Here is a 21,579-nt window from a genome sequence, read left to right as displayed (position 1 = left end):
GCAGTGACCATGAGATGGTCGAGTTCAGGATCCTGACACAGGGAAGAAAGGTAAGCAGCAGGATACGGAGCCTGGACTTCAGGAAAGCAGACTTCGACTCCCTCAGGGAGCGGATGGGTAGGATCCCCTGGGGGACTAACATGAAGGGGAAAGGAGTCCAGGAGAGCTGGCTGTATTTCAAGGAATCCCTGTTGAGGTTACAGGGACAAACCATCCCTATGAGTCGAAAGAATAGTAAATATGGCAGGCGACCAGCTTGGCTTAATGGTGAAATCCTACCGGATCTTAAACATAAAAAAGAAGCTTACAAGAAGTGGAAGGTTGGACATATGACCAGGGAAGAGTATAAAAATATTGCTCGGGCATGTAGGAATGAAATCAGGAGGGCCAAATCGCACCTGGAGCTGCAGCTAGCAAGAGATGTCAAGAGTAACAAGAAGGGTTTCTTCAGGTATGTTGGCAACAAGAAGAAAGCCAAGGAAAGTGTGGGCCCCTTACTGAATGAGGGAGGCAACCTAGTGACAGAGGATGTGGAAAAAGCTAATGTGCTCAATGCTTTTTTTGCCTCTGTCTTCACTAACAAGGACAGCTCCCAGACTGCTGCGCTGGGCATCGCAACATGGGGAGTAGATGGCCAGCCCTCTGTGGAGAAAGAGGTGGTTAGGGACTATTTAGAAAAGCTGGACATGCACAAGTCCATGGGGCCGGACGAGTTGCATCCAAGAGTGCTAAAGGAATTGGCGGATGTGATTGCAGAGCCATTGGCCATTGTCTTTGAAAACTCGTGGCGAACGGGGGAAGTCCCGGATGACTGGAAAAAGGCTAATGTAGTGCCAATCTTTAAAAAAGGGAAGGAGGAGGATCCTGGGAACTACAGGCCAGTCAGCCTCACCTCAGTCCCCGGAAAAATCATGGAGCAGGTCCTCAAGGAATCAATCCTGAAGCACTTAGACGAGAGGAAAGTGATCAGGAACAGTCAGCATGGATTCACCAAGGGAAGGTCATGCCTGACTAATCTAATCGCCTTCTATGATGAGATTACTGATTCTGTGGATGAAGGGAAAGCAGTGGATGTATTGTTTCTTGACTTTAGCAAAGCTTTTGACATGGTCTCCCACAGTATTCTTGTCAGCAAGTTAAAGAAGTATGGGCTGGATGAATGTACTATAAGGTGGGTAGAAAGTTGGCTAGATTGTCGGGCTCAACGGGTAGTGATCAATGGCTCCATGTCTAGTTGGCAGCCGGTGTCAAGTGGAGTGCCCCGGGGTCGGTCCTGGGGCCGGTTTTGTTCAATATCTTCATAAATGATCTGGAGGATGGTGTGGATTGCACTCTCAGCAAATTTGCGGATGATACTAAACTGGGAGGAGTGGTAGATACGCTGGAGGGCAGAGATAGGATACAGAGGGACCTAGACAAATTGGAGGATTGGGCCAAAAGAAACCTGATGAGGTTCAATAAGGATAAGTGCAGGGTCCTGCACTTAGGACGGAAGAACCCAATGCACCGCTACAGACTAGGGACCGAATGGCTAGGCAGCAGTTCTGCGGAAAAGGACGTAGGGGTTACAGTGGACGAGAAGCTGGATATGAGTCAGCAGTGTGCCCTTGTTGCCAAGAAGGCCAATGGCATTTTGGGATGTATAAGTAGGGGCATAGCGAGCAGATCGAGGGACGTGATCGTTCCCCTCTATTCGACATTGGTGAGGCCTCATCTGGAGTACTGTGTCCAGTTTTGGGCCCCACACTACAAGAAGGATGTGGATAAATTGGAGAGAGTCTAGCGAAGGGCAACAAAAATGATTAGGGGTCTGGAACACATGACTTATGAGGAGAGGCTGAGGGAACTGGGATTGTTTAGTCTGCAGAAGAGAAGAATGAGGGGGGATTTGATAGCTGCTTTCAACTACCTGAGAGGTGGTTCCAGAGAGGATGGTTCTAGACTATTCTCAGTGGTAGAAGAGGACAGGACAAGGAGTAATGGTCTCAAGTTGCAGTGGGGGGAGGTTTAGGTTGGATATTAGGAAAAACTTTTTCACTAGGAGGGTGGTGAAACACTGGAATGCGTTACCTAGGGAGGTGGTAGAATCTCCTTCCTGGGAAGTTTTTAAGGTCAGGCTTGACAAAGCTTTGGCTGGGATGATTTGATTGGGGATTGGTCCTGCTTTGAGCAGGGGGTTGGACTAGATGACCTCCTGAGGTCCCTTCCAACCCTGATATTCTATGATTCTATGATTCTATGGGTGATTGGACTTTGACTCTATCTGATCTTCAGTAGTCTTGTTTCTTGGCTGTTCGCAATATGCTGATTAATACTAGGAAGCAGTGAACCAGACAATGTTACAAGTCAAAGTGGCCCAGATTTGTGACTTGAATGACTGGCAAGGGAAGCTCTCCTGCTTCAATATCCATACTTCGTGTTCTGTAATTTTTGATGTTTTTAAAGTCTGAAGGGTTATGTAATTCATCATTAAGGATTCATTTGGCAGCCATTTCTGCCTTTCATACTTGATGGTAGATCACTGTTTGTACATAATATTATTAAGATGTTTATGAAGGGCTTATCTAATATGTATCCTCCTTTGAGAGAGCCTGTCCCTTCTTGACATTTCAGTTTGGTTCTAGACATGCTGATGAAACCACCCTTTGAACCTTTTACTGAGTGTTCTTCACATTATTTTATCTATTAAAATGTCTTTAATTGTTGCTATAACATCTGCCAGAAAGATGAGTGAACAAAATGGTCTTATGGCTGATTCTCCATTTACTATTTTGTAAAGATAAGGTTGTTTGTTGGCTTGATCCCAGCTTTTTGCCAAAGATGGTTTCTGATTTTCATGTCCATCAATTTGCTGCCCCTCCCCTGACCACATTTTAATAAGGGTGAATTGGCTTTGCCTACTTTAGGTGCAAAGAGGGCCCTGGCTTATTAGTTAGACATAACTAAAAGTTTTCATAAATCATTCTGATTGTTTTTGTTTTGTTTCTTGTGCTGAAAATCACATGGGATATGGCTTTTCTTTTCAGACCATTTCTAGATGGCTTAAGCAATGTATTGTTGAATGTTATTCCTTGGCAGAGATTCTAATATGTGGGACAATATGGTCACATATCATTAGAGCCATGGCAACTTCTTTTGCTTTTCTTAAACAAGTCCCTTCTGTGGAGATTAGCTGAGCGGCTATCTGGAGTTCTGTTCATAAGCATTATGCTTTAGACTTGACCTCTAGGAGAGATGCTGGATTTGGTAGAGAAGAGTTTTAGCCTTTATTCAGTTAGGACTCTGTCCCTGCCTCCAGGTTATTTTCAGCACTGCTTATCAGTTTAGTCCATAAGTGGGAATATGCAGAGCCACTTGAAGAAGAAACAAAGGTTACTTAGGGCATGGCTATACTGGAAACTTCAAAGCGCTCCCGCGGCAGCCGCTTTGAAGTGTGAGTGTGGTCGAGCGTGAGCGCTGGGAGAGAGTTCTCCTAGCGCTCCTGGTAATCCATCTCCACGAGGGGATTAGCCCCGAGCGCTGGGAGCGCAGCTTCCAGTGCTCGGAGCCTGTTTACACTAGCGCTTTAAAGCGCTCTGACTTGCTGCGCTCAGGGGGGTGATTTTTCACACCCCTGAGCCAGCAAGTTAGAACGCTTTAAAATGTAAGTGTAGCCAAGCCCTTACTTGTAACCAAGTTCTTTGAGATGGCTCTGCATAGTCACACCTTCCTACCTACCTTCCCCTCTTTTGTCAGAGTGCTAATTGTTTACTGTTCTCTGGCATTGCAATGGGACTAACTGAAGTGATAGAGGATGTTCTGCTCCTTATATAGCCTCGCTCCTGGGACATCTTGAGATGCTATGGGGAGGGGCTGAGGGCTTGAGAGTGCTCTAATGGAAACTGCTAGGAGTAGGTTCTACTGTAAGGCACCGCAAGGCGGCACAGTACCCAGAAGTGTGACTATGCAGAGCCGTCTCAAAGAACTCCAGTTACTTACTTTAATTGGAGTTCTTTGAGATGGCTCTGCATAGTCACACTTCTGGGTACTGAGCCGCCTCTAGCCCCACCTCCCCACCCTGCCTCAGTCTGGTAGGTGGAGAATGAGGGGACATGGAGGACTCTGCAAGCCTCACTTTAACTGTAAAAGAGTCGCTTATGGCTCATGAGCCGCAGTTTGGCCAGCCCTGCACTAGAATTTTGCATCATTAGCTATCTTGAGTTAGCTGTCTTATTGTAAAAAAACACCTCTTTTAGCAGTGAAGGCACAGCCACATTCTCTGTGCCCCCCTCCACACACTGAAGTTAAATGATTTCTGGAAAACAAGCAGCATGTGTAATGCAGTGAAGAGAATCAGAGTCATAGAGTTTAAGGATAGAAGGGAACAGTAGATCATCTAGTCTGACCTCCTGCATATCCCAGGACACTAGCACCTGCACACTAAACTCAACAGTCAAAATGAAATCAAAGTATTACATCCCGCAGGAGATTAGACTATTATGTGCCACAGGCAGAGAATAGAATAGACCACCAGTGCTTGGGGCCCCTGCAATGGCAAGGAAATGATTAAATGAAATATACCATAATCCTGGCAGGTGACCTTCACCGATGTGCTGCATAGGAAGGCAAAAGAAAAAACCAAGGTCACTGCCACTCTCACCTGGGGTAAAATTCCTTCCTGATCCCGCATGTGGTGATCAGTTAGACCCTGAGCACGTGAGCAAGATCCAACCAGCCAAGAATCTGAGAGAGAGAATTTTCTGTGCCACCTTAGTGCTCTGGTCCACCCCACCTGTGTCCCATCTCTAGTTGTGGCCGTCCCTGATGCTTCAGTGGAAGGAGATTTTTTTAAAAAAAAAACCTTCCAGAATACACTAGTGGGGGGTGGAGGGATCCCTTCCTTACCCCTCTTGGTGGCCAGCTGAAGCATGAGCTTTAGGAAGATAAGATATAAACTAGAATTGGGCCCCATTGCTGCTGAACCTTGCCCTCTATTATCACGAGCAACCCCCTCCTACAATTGTACTCATAAATTTGTCTAGCTCTCTTATAACTAATTAAATAGTTGCTACCACAACTCCTATTGGGAGGCTGTTCCAGAATCTCACCCCTCTGATGATTAGAAACCTCCTAATTTCCTACCTGAATTTGTTCATGGCCAGGTTATATTACCTGTTCTTGTGCCAACATTGTCCTTGAGCATAAACAGCTCTTTACCCTCCCGTAATGTGTTTATAGAGAGCAATCATATCCCCTCTCAGCCTTTTTTTTTTTTTTGACTAAACAAGTCAAGCCCTTGCAGTCTCCTCTTATAAGATAACCTACTCTTCCCTGATCATTCTAGTAGCTCTTCTCTGGACCAGTTCCAATTTAAATTAATCTTTCTTGACCATGGGTGACCTGAATTATACATGGTATTCCAAATGAGATCTTAGCAGTGCCTTGTACAACAGCTTTAATACGTCCCTATCTTATACCTCACCTAATGCATCCTAGGATTGCATTTGCCTTTTTCAATCAGACCAGTAGAGTCCACTAGCATTTTTATCTCTTGAGTTTAGATTCTTGGAGAATATCTTTATGGAAAGGAAAATTACTTCCCTATGAATATAGTTGCCTTTTCTAGCCTTTTATAGCTGTATCTATAGTTACACAAGGACCCTTCCTTTCTGCCTTTTTGGAAGTTGATTCATCCTTCTACTTAGGTTAAGGATTAGGTTGAAAAAGAACCTACATTCACATGAGCAAATGTTATGCACAAAAGCTTAACCAGCATCTTGAGACAAGTCTTTGTTAATTAAGCAGTGGATCTACTCTTCGTTCCCATGCAACAAAAACCATAACTCCAGTACGTGTATTTGTAAATTATACTAAGTTTGAGAATTCTTTGGAAGGTGACTGTTCTTTACCTGATGTATCCACAATGACCTATTTTGTAAATAAGCATTTAGATGGTAGTTTAAAGGTGCATGTATCAAATACACTATATAGCAGCAGTTATAATCTATTTTAAAATATGTTGTTAAATCATTATGAAATATTACTTTGTCTTTGGTAGCCACTTTACTGAGTTAAGTCAGCATTTTAATTCTTTTTTAAAAAACCATGGAAAATGTTATTATCTTGCCAACTTTTATTTCTTTTAAACCTAATATATTTGGGGTAAAAGGGACATTTCAAACCATTAAATGCTGATATAACTTTGAAATATTTAAAATAACTTTGAGAGAAATTTTGTTTCTTACAGATTCGTGCTGTCTCAGCCTTGAACACAGTTTTACAAAGAATCATAAGAATCTTTATACAAACTAGACTGGTGTTCCATCCAGTCCAGTATCTTGTTTCTGGCAGTGGCCAGTACCAAATTCTTCAAAGAAAGGGGCAAGAAACTCTAGGGGACAATTATGTCATAACCTGCCAATAGTGGTTAGCAGTTTTCTTATGCACTGAAGCATGAGGATTTATAGCTCTTCTAATTTTTTTTATCCTGTCTAATCAGACTGTGGCTATACTCATTATCTTTATCCCAATCCTGCAAATACATACATGCTCATCTTTAAACACATGAGCAGTCTCATTACTATGAATAGGACCAGTCACATGCATAAAGTTAAGCATGTTCATGGGTGTATGCAAGATTGACACCTTAGTGACTATTCCAGGTTTTTGGCCTCGATGATATCTTGTGGCAGTGAGTTCCACAGGTCAGATTTGCACAGTGAAAATTATTTCCTTTTTCAGTTTTAAAGTTGTTGCCTTTCAGTTTGTGTTCCCTTGTTCTTGTTTTACAATAGAGGTTAAATGAGAGCACATGATCTACCTTCTCTGCACCATCATTTTATGTACCTTTATTATATTCCTTCTTATTAATTTTCTTCCTAAACTAAAGAGTTCCCATCTTTTTCAGCTCTCTTCATACAGAAGTCTTTCCATGCCTTTAATCATTTTCACCACTCTGTTTCCACTATATATTTTTGGAGATAGGTGAAGAGAACTAAGAACTACATTAGGGAATTTATATGGAATTTTAAGCTTTTTATAGGGTGAGGGAATTTATATGGAATTTTAATCTTTTTATAGGGTGATATTCTTCTTCAAGTAGTGTCCCTATGGGTGCTCCACTGTAGGTGTGTCTACATCCCTGTGTTGCTGAGCAGAGAACTTTGGTAGCAGTGTCCATTCAACCCGTGCACGTGCTGCTCCTCGCGTGCCATGATGCTAGCCACTGTGCGTGGGCAGACCCTCCTTGGTTCCTTCTCAACCGCCCTTAGCTAGAGATAGAATTACAGCTGTCCATTCTTGGATCATTAACTCTTTTAGAATTGCTAATTTTTAGTCTTCCTTGTAGCCTCTTTTCTTTCTTTACTTTGTAAACATTTGATTTTGGCCATTGCCCCCTAAAAAAGAAAAAGTAAATGACTTTGTCTTTTGACAACCTCCTGAGAAGGGAGACCCCCCTGGACAGAAGATGGTCCACTTCCCAGCTTCAAAAAGTTCCTCAGTTAAAAGGAATCTATCCCAGTGACTGGTGGACACTTGCAGTGCATTCACGCCTTGGGAGAGAAACACGTTCCACGGAAGTATAGCTTGTGTCAGCAACTGAAACCCAGATCCAGGAAACACAGAGAACTGAGGCTCAAACTCCAAAACATGGAGTAAGCCCTTCAACTTCCTACGTCTCAGTGGGAGCCCTCACCGCAGCCCTCTACTTCAAAGGAGGAGAGCCCAGAGAGATGCCCATGAGCTACTCACATAAGGCCTCTAAGAAAAGGTCTGTGAGTCCCCATAGCGAGCCCCGATTGAGCTGAAAATGATCTCCGACTTGTTCAGTATCATCGGTACCAGTGGCACTGAAGCCATCTACATCTGGTACCCAGGGCACGCACTGTACCGGACTGACTGAGCAAGTCGGGTTGCCTGTGGACCCAGTGGGCACAGACAAGGAAGTACTGGTACTGTTGAGGTGCAAAAAACATAAGATCCACCCCGGGAAAGGCTCTGTTGGTACAGACATCGACATCAGTACTGCCTGCGGTACGCCGGGCACCAGCAGGCCTTGCTGTCAGGTCCACATCTCCAACACCACTGGTACAGGCATCCAGGCATCTCAGTACTGACAACCACCACCAGTACTGATGCCTTCTGCACCACCAGATTTACAGTGTGCAACGGATCTTTTGGTGTCTGACGCCCCTGGCACTGGGTTTATCCAGAGCCCTTGACTTGCCAATGACTTCCCTTTCCATCGTCAGGGTCAGAAAGTGAGCAAAAGGACGTGGTTTCCTGCCACTCTTCTCACCTGCCCAGTTACACTGTTGACATCAGGCATATCGTCCTCCTGATCCACAACCTCCCTGGTTTGGTCAGCCATGATACCAACCACTGGGTTCCTTCCCATCACAATGGCCACACTTGGATCTCTGGCAGGCTCAAAGACAACAGGCCTCCCCTTCCCTCTAGTGTGACCTACCAGCTACCAAGGAGGCACCCTCCTTCAGTTGCTACCTTGAGGGCTTCTGATCCCCCATAGCGGGCAAGGAAGGGACTGGAGGCTGAAGTTGAGGAGGAAGTTACTCCTCAAGTCCACTTCTCATCATCATCACCAGATGAGACCGTGATGCCCCCTCCGCCATCTATGGCAGCTGACTTTAAACTGTTGCAGGACCTGGCACAGAGGGTGGCAGAAGTTTTACAAATACCACTACAAGAGGTGACTGAGTCACACCACAGGCTGGTGGACATTTTACATTCTTGCACCTCGTCCAGAGTGGCCCTCCCTATGAATGAGGCATTCCGGAGACAAAGTCATATAACAGACCCCTGTGTTGGTTCCACAAACATGCAAGCGGGCTGACAAGAAATATTACGTGCCAGTGAGAGAAACGGAGTTCCTCTTCTCACACCCATCTCCTAATTTGATCATTGTAGACATAGTCGATTCCAAGGGCCACCAACACTAGTTTAAATCCACTCCTTATGACCGGGACTGAAAGCGCTTGGACCTTTTTTGGCAGGAAAGCATAAAACTTGGCCACCCTCCAGTTCCACATTACAGACTTTCAAGCCTTAATGGCAAAATATGACTATCAGAATTACGCAAAACTCAGTTCTTTTATTGAGCAGCTTCCTGATTCTCGTAAGGAACAATTCAAGGTCATAGTCAATGAAGGCCAACTGGTGGCTAAGACATCTCTCCAGACTGCACTTGAATCAGCTGACATGGTGGCATGTTCGATATCAACTGCCATTGTGATGAGAAAGGCCTCGTGGCTTTATCTATCCGGTTTTCAAAAAGAAGTCCAAATGACTGGGACAAAGCTATTAGCTGAGAAGACCAATGCCTCCCTTCACACACTAAAAGATTCCAGGGCCACTCTTCCATCCCTCGGGATCTATACACCTGAGTACAAAAGAAAGTGTAGCCCCCAGCCACCATTCAAGCCTCGCTCATCACACTATTCATCTCAGTATTCATCACAGAAATCATATGAACCTCAGAGGAAGCTCAGGTTACCTAGATGGAAAACATCAGGATCTTAGCCCACTTTCTCTCAACCCTCAACCTCAAAGCAGTAGTTTTGACTGGTTGATCAAGGTGCTCGTAGAACATTCTCCTCCTCATTATTTCACTCTGTAAAACCTCACCCATACCTTCAGAGACCATTTCACCCGTTCCACAGCACCTGGGAACAGATAACCTCCAGCAAATGGGTGCTGGAGATCATCCGAGATGAGTACATCCATTTCACCTCCCTCCCACATCCCAGACTCCCTTCTCCATCCCTCTTCAGGGACCCTTCTCATGAGAGTCTACTACATTAGGAGATAAACCATCTCCTCAGCGTAAGAGTCATAGAGCAAGTGCCAACTGATCTAAGAGGCAAAGGCTTCTATTCTCATTACTTCCTGATACTGAAGAAAAAAGGGGTTTGGAGACCCATACTTTATCTCAAAGCACTCAACAAATTTATCAAGGCTCAGAAGTTCAAAATGATGATTTTATCAACAATTATTCCAGCATCAGAGAAAGGAGATTGGTTCTTATCCCTCAACCTCCGAAAGATGTACTTCGACATTTTGATTATACCAACTCACAGATGTTACACTAAGCCAAGACCACTACCAGTACAGAGTACTCTCTTTTAGCCTCTCATTGGCCCCTCAGAGTATTGTCCAACGTCCTCTCAGTAGTGGCAGCCCAATTATGCTCATGGATTTATCCTTACCTAGAAGATTTCCTTCTCAGGGCACGTTCCTTCGCCGAAGCCCAGTGAGTCACCCAGATCACACTCGACCTGTTCCATAATCTGGGCCTACAAATCAACACATAGAAATCAACATTAACATTGATACAGAGGTGTTAGAATTCAGAGGAGCTGACCTCAGCTCCATCCAGGTGAGGGTGTTCCTCCCATATCACAGATTTCTCAGTCTCTCCATGCTGCTAGAGACAGTGCAATCCAGCCCCCAAATTTCAACCAAACACTGCCTCTAGCTCCTGGGCATATGACCACAGGCACATCAGTTATAGCTCATGCCAGACCACGCATGAGATGCCTCCAAGCATGGCTCAGTTTGGTTTACAGGCCAAATAGAGACAACATAAACAAACTACTGTCAATGCCCACCAAGGTCAAGCAATCCTTGGACTAGTGGAAGGACCAAGTAAATGTCTGTACGGGAATCCCATTTGTTCAGCCTTCCCTATCATTACTCTTGACCACCGATGCATTCCTCATAGGATGGGGTGCACATCTCAATGATCTCACAGTTCAGGGCAAATGGTCACCATCCAAGATGTGCCTTCGCATCAACCCGCCCGAACTCAGAGTGGTCAAATTGCTCCCACATTGCCCAGACAGACATGGTATCCTTACCTGTCACAGCTGGAACTATGTCCCCCGATGACTCTTCCAATCATTCCTTACCTTCAATCACAGAACAAGAGAGAGACACTCTCCATCCGAACCTGCGTATTCTGCAGCTCAAAGCCTGGCTCCTTCATGGTTCCAGTGCATAGAGACATCTTGCTCTGAGGAGGTACAGGAGGCATTATTGTGCAGTAGGAAAGGACCTACTCATTGTACCTACCTACAAAAATGGAAAAGATTTCAAATCTGGTGCCAGCCCAAAGGCGTCATCCCGAATGCAGTCACCCTACTGGTAGTCCCAGACTATCTGCTGACTCTCAAGACGTCTGGACTCAGCTGACTAAAGGTCCACTTAGCAGCAGTTGCAACCTTCCACCAGCAGGTAGGATACTCAATCTTCTCTCACCCAGCTATGAGGTTTCTCAAGGGCAAAGCAAACCTTTTTCACCAGCCCAGACTTCTGACCCACAATGGGATTTCAACCTAGTGTTAAAAGGTCTGACTGGACTGCCATTTGAATGCATGACCACTTGTTCCTTAACTCACCTTTCCACAAAGATGGCATTCTTGATTTCCATCACCTGACAAGAAGGATAAGGGAGATAGTGGCTCTGATGGCACACCCTCCCACCCCTCTTCACAGTGTTCTTCCCTGACAAAGTCACTCTCAGGACACATCTGAAATTCACTTTCAAGGTGACTTCCGCTTTTCATATGAACCAGATTATCCAGCTTCCAACTTTTCATCCCAAACCTCGTCAGGATAATGGAGAAGCCATCCTCCATATGCTCAACATGTGGAGAGCCTTAGCCTTCTATCTGGACAGGACAAGAGCTTTTAGAAAATCTCCGAGACTCTTCCTCTCCATTACAGATAGGTCAAAAGATGCAGCAATTTCAGTTCAAAAACTCTCCAAATGGTCCAAAGGAGCCATAAGGAACACCTCTCCTGGGACCAGGCAGGCACCAATCCTCCTTTCCAAAAAGGACCTCTTCTAGGGTGCATGCCTCCAAAAACCTTAAGGAGGAGTCCCGTACCACTGTCCCAGCACCAAAATCCAAGTTGGCACCCACCATCTTCCCATTCTAAGGACCACACTCCGTCTGGATATGCTGGCACTGAGCATTTTGGCACCATCTGCATTGGCATCGGGGGTTGAGGTACCAACTGTTCCCATACTGAGACTCCTTTTCTCGACGCAGACAACTTCCTCGGCACTATTGTGATCTTTGGTTCTGGCAGCGCACTATCTGTGTTGGCAGAGCTTTTGTGCATGGCACCAAGATAATTTTCTGTGGGGCTGCTACCAGACTCATCTCTCATTGAGAGGCTACAGGAGATTATTATCAAACCACCCACAGTACTGACCACGAGGCAGAGTACATCAGACAGATCTGTGTCACCATTGGAGGAGGTTTACTCTTTCTCCTCACCATCAGAAGCATAGAGGAGAGCTTCCTACCCAGGAGTGTGCCCCCTCACCTCGATGGGTGGCACAGTGGGTGTCTGGTGCAGAGTCTAGGGAGGGATCCTACATCCGTCACTTTCAATTTGGTATGGTTACCCTTGCCTCTATAATCCCCTCCCTGGATCCCAAAGATTCATGCTTCAAGATGCCTAATTTCACATATCAGTACATCCAGCTCACGGAAGTACCTGAAGTTCTTGACAGGAACATTATGCTGTCCATACAGACTCCTACCCTTTGGTCTCTTCAAAGGCTGTACAGAGTCCTAGCTGTGGTGGCTGCCTGTCTGAGAAGACAAGTAATCCAGTCATATCCCTACTTAGATGACTGGCTGGTATGGGGGAAATTCCCTCCCCCCCCCCCCCCCCCCCGGAAGTGACTGACTGCTCGGAATTCAGGTCAACAGAGAAAAATCCACTTCAACCCAGACTCAGAGCACAGACTTTATCAGGGCACTACTGTTGGATTGTAGGTTGTAGAAGAATGTACCTGTCTTAACAGAGATTTCAGACTACATTCATCCTTCCTCAACCAACTTTAGACTCATCCCAGCACACTGATAAGGACCCACCTCACTCTTGGGGCATATGTTGGCATTCATGTATGTGGCCCAGTATGCTAACCTTCACCTTTGGTCCATGCAAGGGTGGTTAAAATCACTGTATCTACCAAACAGACACAGTATGTACAAGGTGGTCAGAATTCCTTGAGAAACACTGTCCTCATTAGATTTGTTGATGAATCCAACTCACACTGTTCAGCACAGCACCCTTTTCAGTTCCTCTACCAACAAAGACTCTAGTTATGCATGCATCCTTTCAGAAGTGGGGAGAACATCTCAACCACCCGAAGATTAAGGGAAGTGGTTTCCACAGGAGTCCATCCTACACATAAATGTTCTGCAACTTAGAGCTGTCTGACTGGCATGCAGGGCTTTCCTGCCTCTCATCCAAGATTGATGATACACATGCTGACAGAAAACACCCCAACAATGCACTCCATCAACAGGCAAGGGGGAGCCAGAACCTATCCCCTCTGCCAGGAAGATGTACTTCTCTGGGACTGGTGCGTCTGTCATCACTTTAGTCTGATAGCACTATACCTCTCTGGCCTGCAAAACACACTTGTGGACCTCCTAGTAGAGCCTTCTTCAGAACCTCATTCCTCTGGAGGATCTTTTGCAGGTGGAGATTCCTGCTGATGGACCTATTTGAAACATGTCACAGCAACAAATGCCCAAGGTTCTGTCTCAGGGGAGGAGCAAGCCCATGCTCCCTCTCAGATCTATTTCTCATCCAGTGGGCTCCTGGTCTGATGTATGCCTTTCTGCTGTTACCCAGGGTCTTGAGGAAACTGACACAGGATGGAGGTCTGGTCATCGTGATAGCCTCAGCGTGGGCCAGACCGTTCTTTTGAAACTTGAACATTATGAACCTAACAATGTGATGGTGATCATCACCTTACCAGTGACTGTAATTGTGTTTCTCAAAGATGTGTTGTCCACTCAGACAATCCCCTGCTCTTAGGGGATTCTTATTGGCAAAAACATAAGTACAGGTTGTAGCCAACACACTGTTCATGCCCTTGGCTATGGGGAGTGAAAGGGTATTTAAGACACAGGGACAGCCCAATGGACACTTCATTCAAAAGTATCTGATCTTGCATGCATGAGGCACTTGTGCACCGAGAGTGGAATCTTTATGGACAATACATCTCTGAACCACAGTTACTGTGAGGTGCCTAATATTTTATCTAGATGTTGTTAGAATTCTGTCTTTTAATTATTGTTTCAAGGTATTTTTCCTGATACTGAAGTAAGGTTTACTGGCTTCTACTGCCCAAGTTTACCTCCTAACATCTCTTTCAAAAATGGGGTACAAACATTTGCTACCCACCAGTCCTCTGGTAGAGTTGCTTATTTTAAAGAGAGATTGTATATATTTGTTTGCAGTCCAGCCACTTGATTCTTAAATCCCTTCAGAGCTTTTGGATTAATAGTTTCTAGTCCTTGTGACATGTTGCTCTTGTAGTTTATCCATTTGTTCCTCCACCTTCTCTTTTGACACCTGAGTCTCAGGCAGTACCTCAACTTCATCTTCATTATGTGAAAAGTGTTTAGGTAGGTATTTCCTCAAAATCCTGTGTAATGAAAACTGATGCAGAGTGATCATTTAGCATCTCTGCCATGTCTTCATTCTCCTTATTTAATTATTCAGCAACCTGGTAGTCCACCAGACACATGACATCTCCTACAGGCTTCCTGCTTCTAATATACTTTAAGACTATTTTGCGGTTTGTTCCATCTTTTTCTAGTACAATAGTTAAAATTTACTGGAAGTGAAGTTTATTATAAAAATACTGGTATAAACTTAGCTGATTTACTGGATTCCAAGTATAGAAACAAGATTCTTGTAAACTGATCATTAGCCATTGATTGGTCTCATTCACTTCACTTAGCAATTTTTTCCCTTCAAATATCAGCCAGACAAGTTCATAAGAACAGAACGATAGAATATTAGTACACTCTTTTTGAGGGGGTGTTTGGTGACATTTAATTAAGCAATAAGATATGACAAGGGGTGAATTTTGGTGTAATCATTTGCCCCTGTTTCTTTGGGTGTGTTCCTTTAATTCACATGGAACATAAAGGAAAATATATGAAAAATGAAATCCTTAAAAATATTTTTGCATAAGACTGTCAGCCTGAAGATTGTAATATTCCCTTCATACTAACTTGGCTGCTGTGCTCAATAACATTTCAGAAGTCCTCTGTAGTTTAACTTACAGTACTAAACAGGGACTATTTAAATATTATTTAGTGGTAGTAGTGTTTAACATGTATGCTGTGGTAGTGCCCAAAAGTCACAACCAGGTTAGGCCCCATAATAAATGACTGTCCCTGCCTCCGAAGAGATCTGATTTAGCATCTGAAGTGAAAGTAAGGGTATGTCTACATTACCCACGTTACAGCACGGTTAAAAAAAACAACACCCCGAACGAGCGGTGGTAGCTTTATCACCAGGAGCGCGGCCCCGGGCAATAAAGTGCCGTCTATACTGGCGCTTTTCAGCGCTAAAACTTTTGTCGCTCAGGGGTGTGTGTTTTTTCACACCCCTGAACGACAAAAGTTTTAGCTCTAAAAGTGTCAGTGTGGACACAGCCTAAATCTTTAAAGCTTCCCACTATACTGTGTAGCAGTCAGGCTGAAGCAGAAATATTGCTTTTCCCTTTGAAGTCCAGCTGTCTGCAAGTACTGTTAATTGTGAGCAGCCTAGTTTCCACAGCTGCTACATTGCCTCACAGGTGGGAAAGAGATGAGCAGCTGCTTTTGAATTGTTTTATATTAAAAAAACCCAACAACCTAAATTGTGAAAGGGAGGTACATTAAAGAAACTCCATTACCTGTCAGGCCATTATAATAGTCTGACAAAGGGGTAAAAAGCTAAACAAAACCCTGGAGAAATGAGGAAATAAAGAGTTGAGGCAAAACTCCTCTGTTGACACCATTCTCAGCAACTTTGTTTTTATTGTTGTTGTTGTTTAAGGAATAGCTGTTACCCTGTCTTTTTAGTAATGTTGTTGTTATTTGGTAGTTTAACTCTGTTCTAGATTTGGTGTAATAGAGTGGAGCCCTGTTATAGTAAAGTACTTCCTTCCCTCAACAAAAAAGTCCGTCAGGATTCCTTTTAGGTCTTATCAACACTTCAAATAAAGTAATGTTAGGGAATCCTATTAGAGCGTGGATCTCCCCAACAGTTAAAATTGTTCTATTTACACTATTTACACAGTGTAGGCAGAACATAGCCATGTCTCAAACCCTACTACAGCCTGGGGGGACATAATTAAATACATTTAGATTCTGGCCGAACTACAGAGATAAATCCATTTCAGCCATGGCAAGGAATGTCCATATTGTAACTAGATCCCACGACACAGTTGTAGTTGCATATGGAACCTCCATGCACTTTACGTTGATGGTGGTGGAAGGAACTCTCTCCATCCCTTGATATTGTAGGAGCAATCTGCTGTTTAGGATGCAGTGAATCTGAAAGTCTGTATTGTCACACCCTGCTGTGAGCCAGCTGCAGCAAGACATGGCTCCAGAAATTCCTCCTTTATCTCGGCCTCAGTTTACTGGCAAAGTTTCTTCTCCCCTTCCCTCAGCAAGAGCAGAGTGTTGGGGGTGGGTGATAATCCCTTTGGAATGTGGAATTTGACACCTATCAAGAAGATAATTGCTGTATTCTAGGGTTTTAGCACAAGGAACCCAGTTTATAAGTGAGAAAAACTTCTATGGGTGAAATAAATTCTCTGGCAGACTGGCACCTATGTGGGGGTCTGGAGACTAGCAGCTGTACAGTTGGGTCTACATACTAACTACAAATATGTCAGTGTGGAGGAGAGTATTAGAGTGAATAGTGGGTCGCAGGGAGTCACTGGATCCAACATCAGGCAATCTAGTGTCCATGAACTTGCAGATATTGAGATGAGTGCAGGTAAGCTTGGCTGCAGTTCATCTGTAGTCACTAGTGAATCTTTTGCTTCAAGTCCCTTTACAGAGTAGCTGCATTCAGTTTCTCTGTGGGATTCAGGAATTTAATTTGGGCAGATTCTAATACTCTTAGGTACATCTATTCTAGATTAAATTTTGTTTTTGTTTTTTAAAGCATGTGAGCTAACACTGCACTACTGATTTTAAAATGTGGTTGCGGTGATAGTTCATCTCAACTGACACATATTAAAATACAACTTTCCTGTCTACGCTGCGATTCTAAAATATGGTGGTTAAAATGTGTTAGCTAACTTGATTTAATAAAACACTCTTTACCTATAATTTTAGACAACATACCTTACTCATATTGAGTAACACTTTACAAATAGCTCTCCATTGATTTTAATAGATCCACTGAAGGAGTAAGGTACTTTTCAGCATGTGTAAAGGGTATGAGAATTTGGCGTTTTATAAGGAAAGTGAAGCTTTGCATGAGAATGAAAGTTTGTATAAATATATTGTAGAAATTTGGGACTTTAACAACGTTTGTGATGACACTAAACTGGGGGGAGAGGTAGATATACTGGAGGGTAGGGATAGGGTCCAGAGTGACCTAGACAAATTGGAGGATTGGGCCAAAAGAAATCTGATGAGGTTCAACAAGGACAAGTGCAGAGTCCTGCACTTAGGAAGGAAGAATCCCATGTACCGCTACAGGCTGGGAACCGACTGGCTAAGCCGCAGTTCTGCAGAAAAGGACCTGGGGATTACAGTGGACCAGAAGCTGGATGTGAGTCAGCAGTGTGCCCTCGTTGCCAAGAAGGCCAATGGCATGTTGGGCTGTATTAGTAGGAGCACTGCCAGCAGATCAAGGGAAGTGATTATTCCCCTCTCTTTGGCACTGGTGAGGCCACACCTGGAGTATTGTGTCCAGTTTTGGTCCCCCCCACCATAGAAGGGATGTGGACAAATTGGAGAGAGTCCAGCGGAGGGCAATGAAAATTATTAAGGAGCTGGGACTCATGAGTTATGAGGAGAGGCTGAGGGAACTGGGGTTATTTAGTCTGCAGAAAAGAAGAGTGAGGGGGGATTTGATACTACCTGAAGGCGGGGGGTTCCAAAGAGGATGCAGCTAGGCTGTTCTCAGTGGTGGCAGATGACAGAACAAGGAGCAGTGGGCTGATGTTGCAGTGGGGGAGGTCTAGGTTGGATATTAGGAAACACTATTTCACTAGGAGAGTGGTGAAGCACTGGAATGGGTTACCTAGGGAGGTGGTGGAATCTCCATCCTTAGAGGTTTTTAAGGCCCTTGACAAAGCCCTGGCTGGGATGATTTAGTTGCTGTTGGTCCTGCTCTGAGCAGGGGATTGGACTAGATGACCTCCTGAGGTCTCTTCCAACCCTAATATTCTATGATTTAACAATAGGTGGAATTTTGCCATAACAGAGTTCCCTATAAATGTGTTCCCCTATATTACATGAAATCTCTTCCCCTGCCCCTCCCATTTTCTCTTATGCTATGTCTACCCTACCGCGGTAAGTCGACCTACGCTACGCAACTCCAGCTACATGAATAACATAGCTGGAGTCGACGTACCTTAGGTCGAGTTACCACAGGGTCTACACTAGATTAGACCTGCTAAATCAACCGCCGGTGGATCGATCTCAGAGCGTCGATCCCGGCTGTAGTGTAGACCTGCCCATAAAAAGTAACTGGCAGGCATAGGTGCTAGAACTAGGGATGCTGCCACACCTCTTCGCTTGAAGTGGTTTCCATTATATACAGGGTTTACAATTTGGTTCAGTGTCTCTCAGAACCCCCACTATACAAATTGTTCCGGTGCCACTGCTCCAAGGCAGAATTCATTGTATGATATGCCATGCCTGTGTTTTCACCTGGGAGAACATTTACAAATATGTTATGAAACAGACTATACCATACTAGACGTTATAGTGCAAGTAGTGGGATACCCTTTAATTACAGCAGTGCAAATAGCACCATTTATTTTGCCGTATTGTATATGTTAATACAATATGCCTAAGGTTAAAAAAAATTCTTGCTTTTGTGACAGGGTCGGGCCAGATGGCTACAGGAGAGTAATAGAAGGCAGATATATTAGCCCCAGGTTAAGTAGGTCCCTTTTCCCTGGGTATGGTCACAGGGAAGGTTCCAGAACAAACAGGAACCTTCTGGAGACAATTAAGACAGACAGGCTGATTAGAACACCTGCAGCCAATCAAGAAGCTGCTAGAATCAATTAAGGCAGGCTAATCAGGGCACCTGGGTTTAAAAAAGGAGGTCACTTCAGTTTGTGGTGCGCGTGTAAGGAGCTGGGAGCAAGAGGCGCTAGGAGCTGAGAGTGAGAATGCATACTGTTGGAGGACTGAGGAGTACAAGCATTATCAGACACCAGGAGGAAGGTCCTATGGTGAGGATAAAGAAGGTGTTGGGAGGAGGCCATGGGGAAGTAGCCCAGGGGGTTGTAGCTGTCGCACAGCTGTTCCAGGAGGCACTCTAGACAGCTGCATTCCACAGGCCCCTGGGCTGGAACCCGGAGTAGAGGGCGGGCCCAGGTTCCCCCCAGACCTCCCAACTCCTGGTCAGACACAGGAGGAGTTGACCTGGACTGTAGGTTCACGAAAAGGGCCAAGCTGAGGGCTACCGTGAAGCTCCAAAGCGAGCAAATCTGCCAATAAGCGCAAGACCCACCACGGTAGAGGAGGAACTTTGTCACACTTTGTATTGGATTTTAGAAAGGCAGTTAAAATTAATGTTTAATTAACAGTTTAATCTTACATAAGAAGAAAAATCTGAACGTCAATGAAACCTACACAACAGGCACCCCCTGTTGTAAACAACCACTTCAAAATATTCCCAAAGTGTCCCTTTGTTCATTCTTTAAAGGCCCATCTCTACTTTGCAACAAATTTTTCTTGGTCCCTTTAATTGTCAGTTAAGACATGTTTCAGTGCTCAGTACATAGTCTTCAGCTATGGCTATATTAGACTACATTATTAGAAGCAAGAAAAATTTCTATGTACTAGATGCTGTTCGCACATATAACAATGAGGCCACCAGTCCCTGAGTTGAGCCTTTAGGTACTACCACAATACAATTCATCATCATCATCAATATTTTTTTTGGTAAAGAGGAACACAATCCCTATGTAGTACCTGTTCTTTGTGACCCCTTCTGGTAAGCTTGTCCAACGTTACTTTAATGGAAAGCTTACTTATTCCAAAACTGAAATGAATCAGTCTCTCTCTTTATATTATGTGGATTGTTTTTATAGCGTATATTTTTAATAGCTTATTTTTTCTGAGTCAGGTGTAAATTCCTGCAGATAAAATTAAAATGCCCCCTTGTGGTAAGTAGTGATATCTCAAATCAGTTGCATTGCCCAAGTTTTAATATTGTCCGTCTTATAAAATGGCTTAAAAAGATCCAGTTAATGTATATGTAACAGTTATGTTACAAGGCTGTTTTGAGATCCCTTTTATACAAAGATGTTTAAAATGATAGTTTCTATCATATCATTTTCATTCTATCAAATTTCCTCCCTTTTGTGTTCAGACGAGTAATACTATTTGAATATATTTTTTTATAATTTCATTTTGTTTATGTAAAAACTTATTCATAGTAAATACTCTAAAATTAAAAAATCGGACTAAGGAAAAAGATCTTATGGAACTGAATGAGAACTAATAGGCCTCAAAGATTATTTCTATCCTAAAAAGGGCCCAGTCCTTATAAATTTATATCTTCAATGAGAGTCTTTACTATTTAATCAGTTTATACTCTGGCACTACTCACATGCCTAAAGTTAAACAACTACTTAAGTCTTTGCAATTTGGGGCCATATGTGTATATTTTAGTGAATTTTAAAACCAATGTTAATCTTCTTTGATGGTTAATATACACAGTAATCAATTTTTTAAAAAGTCTGCATGATAAACGCAGATGGTATCCCATTATCTGAGCACAGACTAATTTGAATCAGCAGGCAAAACTTTTAAATATTGTAATTGACTGCAATAAGTCAGCTTGACAAGATTGCAGATATGCATACTGAAATACTGAAAAGCTTATAAACAAAGAGTTAATATATGTGAGTAGCAGCTGTTTACCTTTTATTATTTAATGTACATGCAAGACAATATCTATTTTCAAATCTATAATTTAAAATAGCCAAAAGATTTTTATAGTTGTTTTAACAAAATTGATTGTATGCTGAAAATGTCTAAACCAAGTTTCAGACAAACAAGTTTTAACAGGAGATTTACTGAAAAACAGGTTTTACCCTGACCTGTTGTTCTAACATTGTAACAGGTATCATTACATTACATAGAAGACTACAGGATCAATGATTTCATATTTCTGCTTGCTAGTCACATTTTAAATATTCTCAGTACAAGTGCTGGCTGGTCAGAAAGAATCCAGGAAGGAGAATATATGAAAGACAACCATATCTGTAACACAAGGTGCTTGATAGCTTAGTACTAGTTTGTTTGGATATACAGAGAGTTTAAACAAGTAGTCCACATTAAAGCCATTGGGATCAATGCATCAATAGGAAAATTTTAAAATGCTTAAAATTAAATTTAAAATGCTTAAATAATTTTAAATAATTGGATTCAGCCAAATCAAGTTGCCCTTTATTGGTATTTAGGGATAATGGACATGTACACACACTCTTGGAAATTGTCATATTTAAATATGGAAATTACAGACATTTTCAGTATGTAATGCATATGTGTGTTCCTAAGA

General features: G+C 43.4%; 1 protein-coding gene across 1 annotated transcript in view; it reads left to right on the top strand.

The window, feature by feature from the left end:
* The window catches only part of ARID2 (AT-rich interaction domain 2), a 167,990-nt gene that overhangs the window by 131,298 nt on the left and 15,113 nt on the right, over positions 1–21,579 (top strand). The gene's annotated exons all lie outside the window — the stretch shown is intronic.

Source organism: Natator depressus, chromosome 1 (genome assembly GCF_965152275.1).
Source record: "Natator depressus isolate rNatDep1 chromosome 1, rNatDep2.hap1, whole genome shotgun sequence".
NCBI classification, from domain to species: Eukaryota; Metazoa; Chordata; order Testudines; family Cheloniidae; genus Natator; species Natator depressus.
Note: the sequence above shows the minus strand (reverse complement) of the source record. Positions and strands in the feature narration are given on the sequence as shown.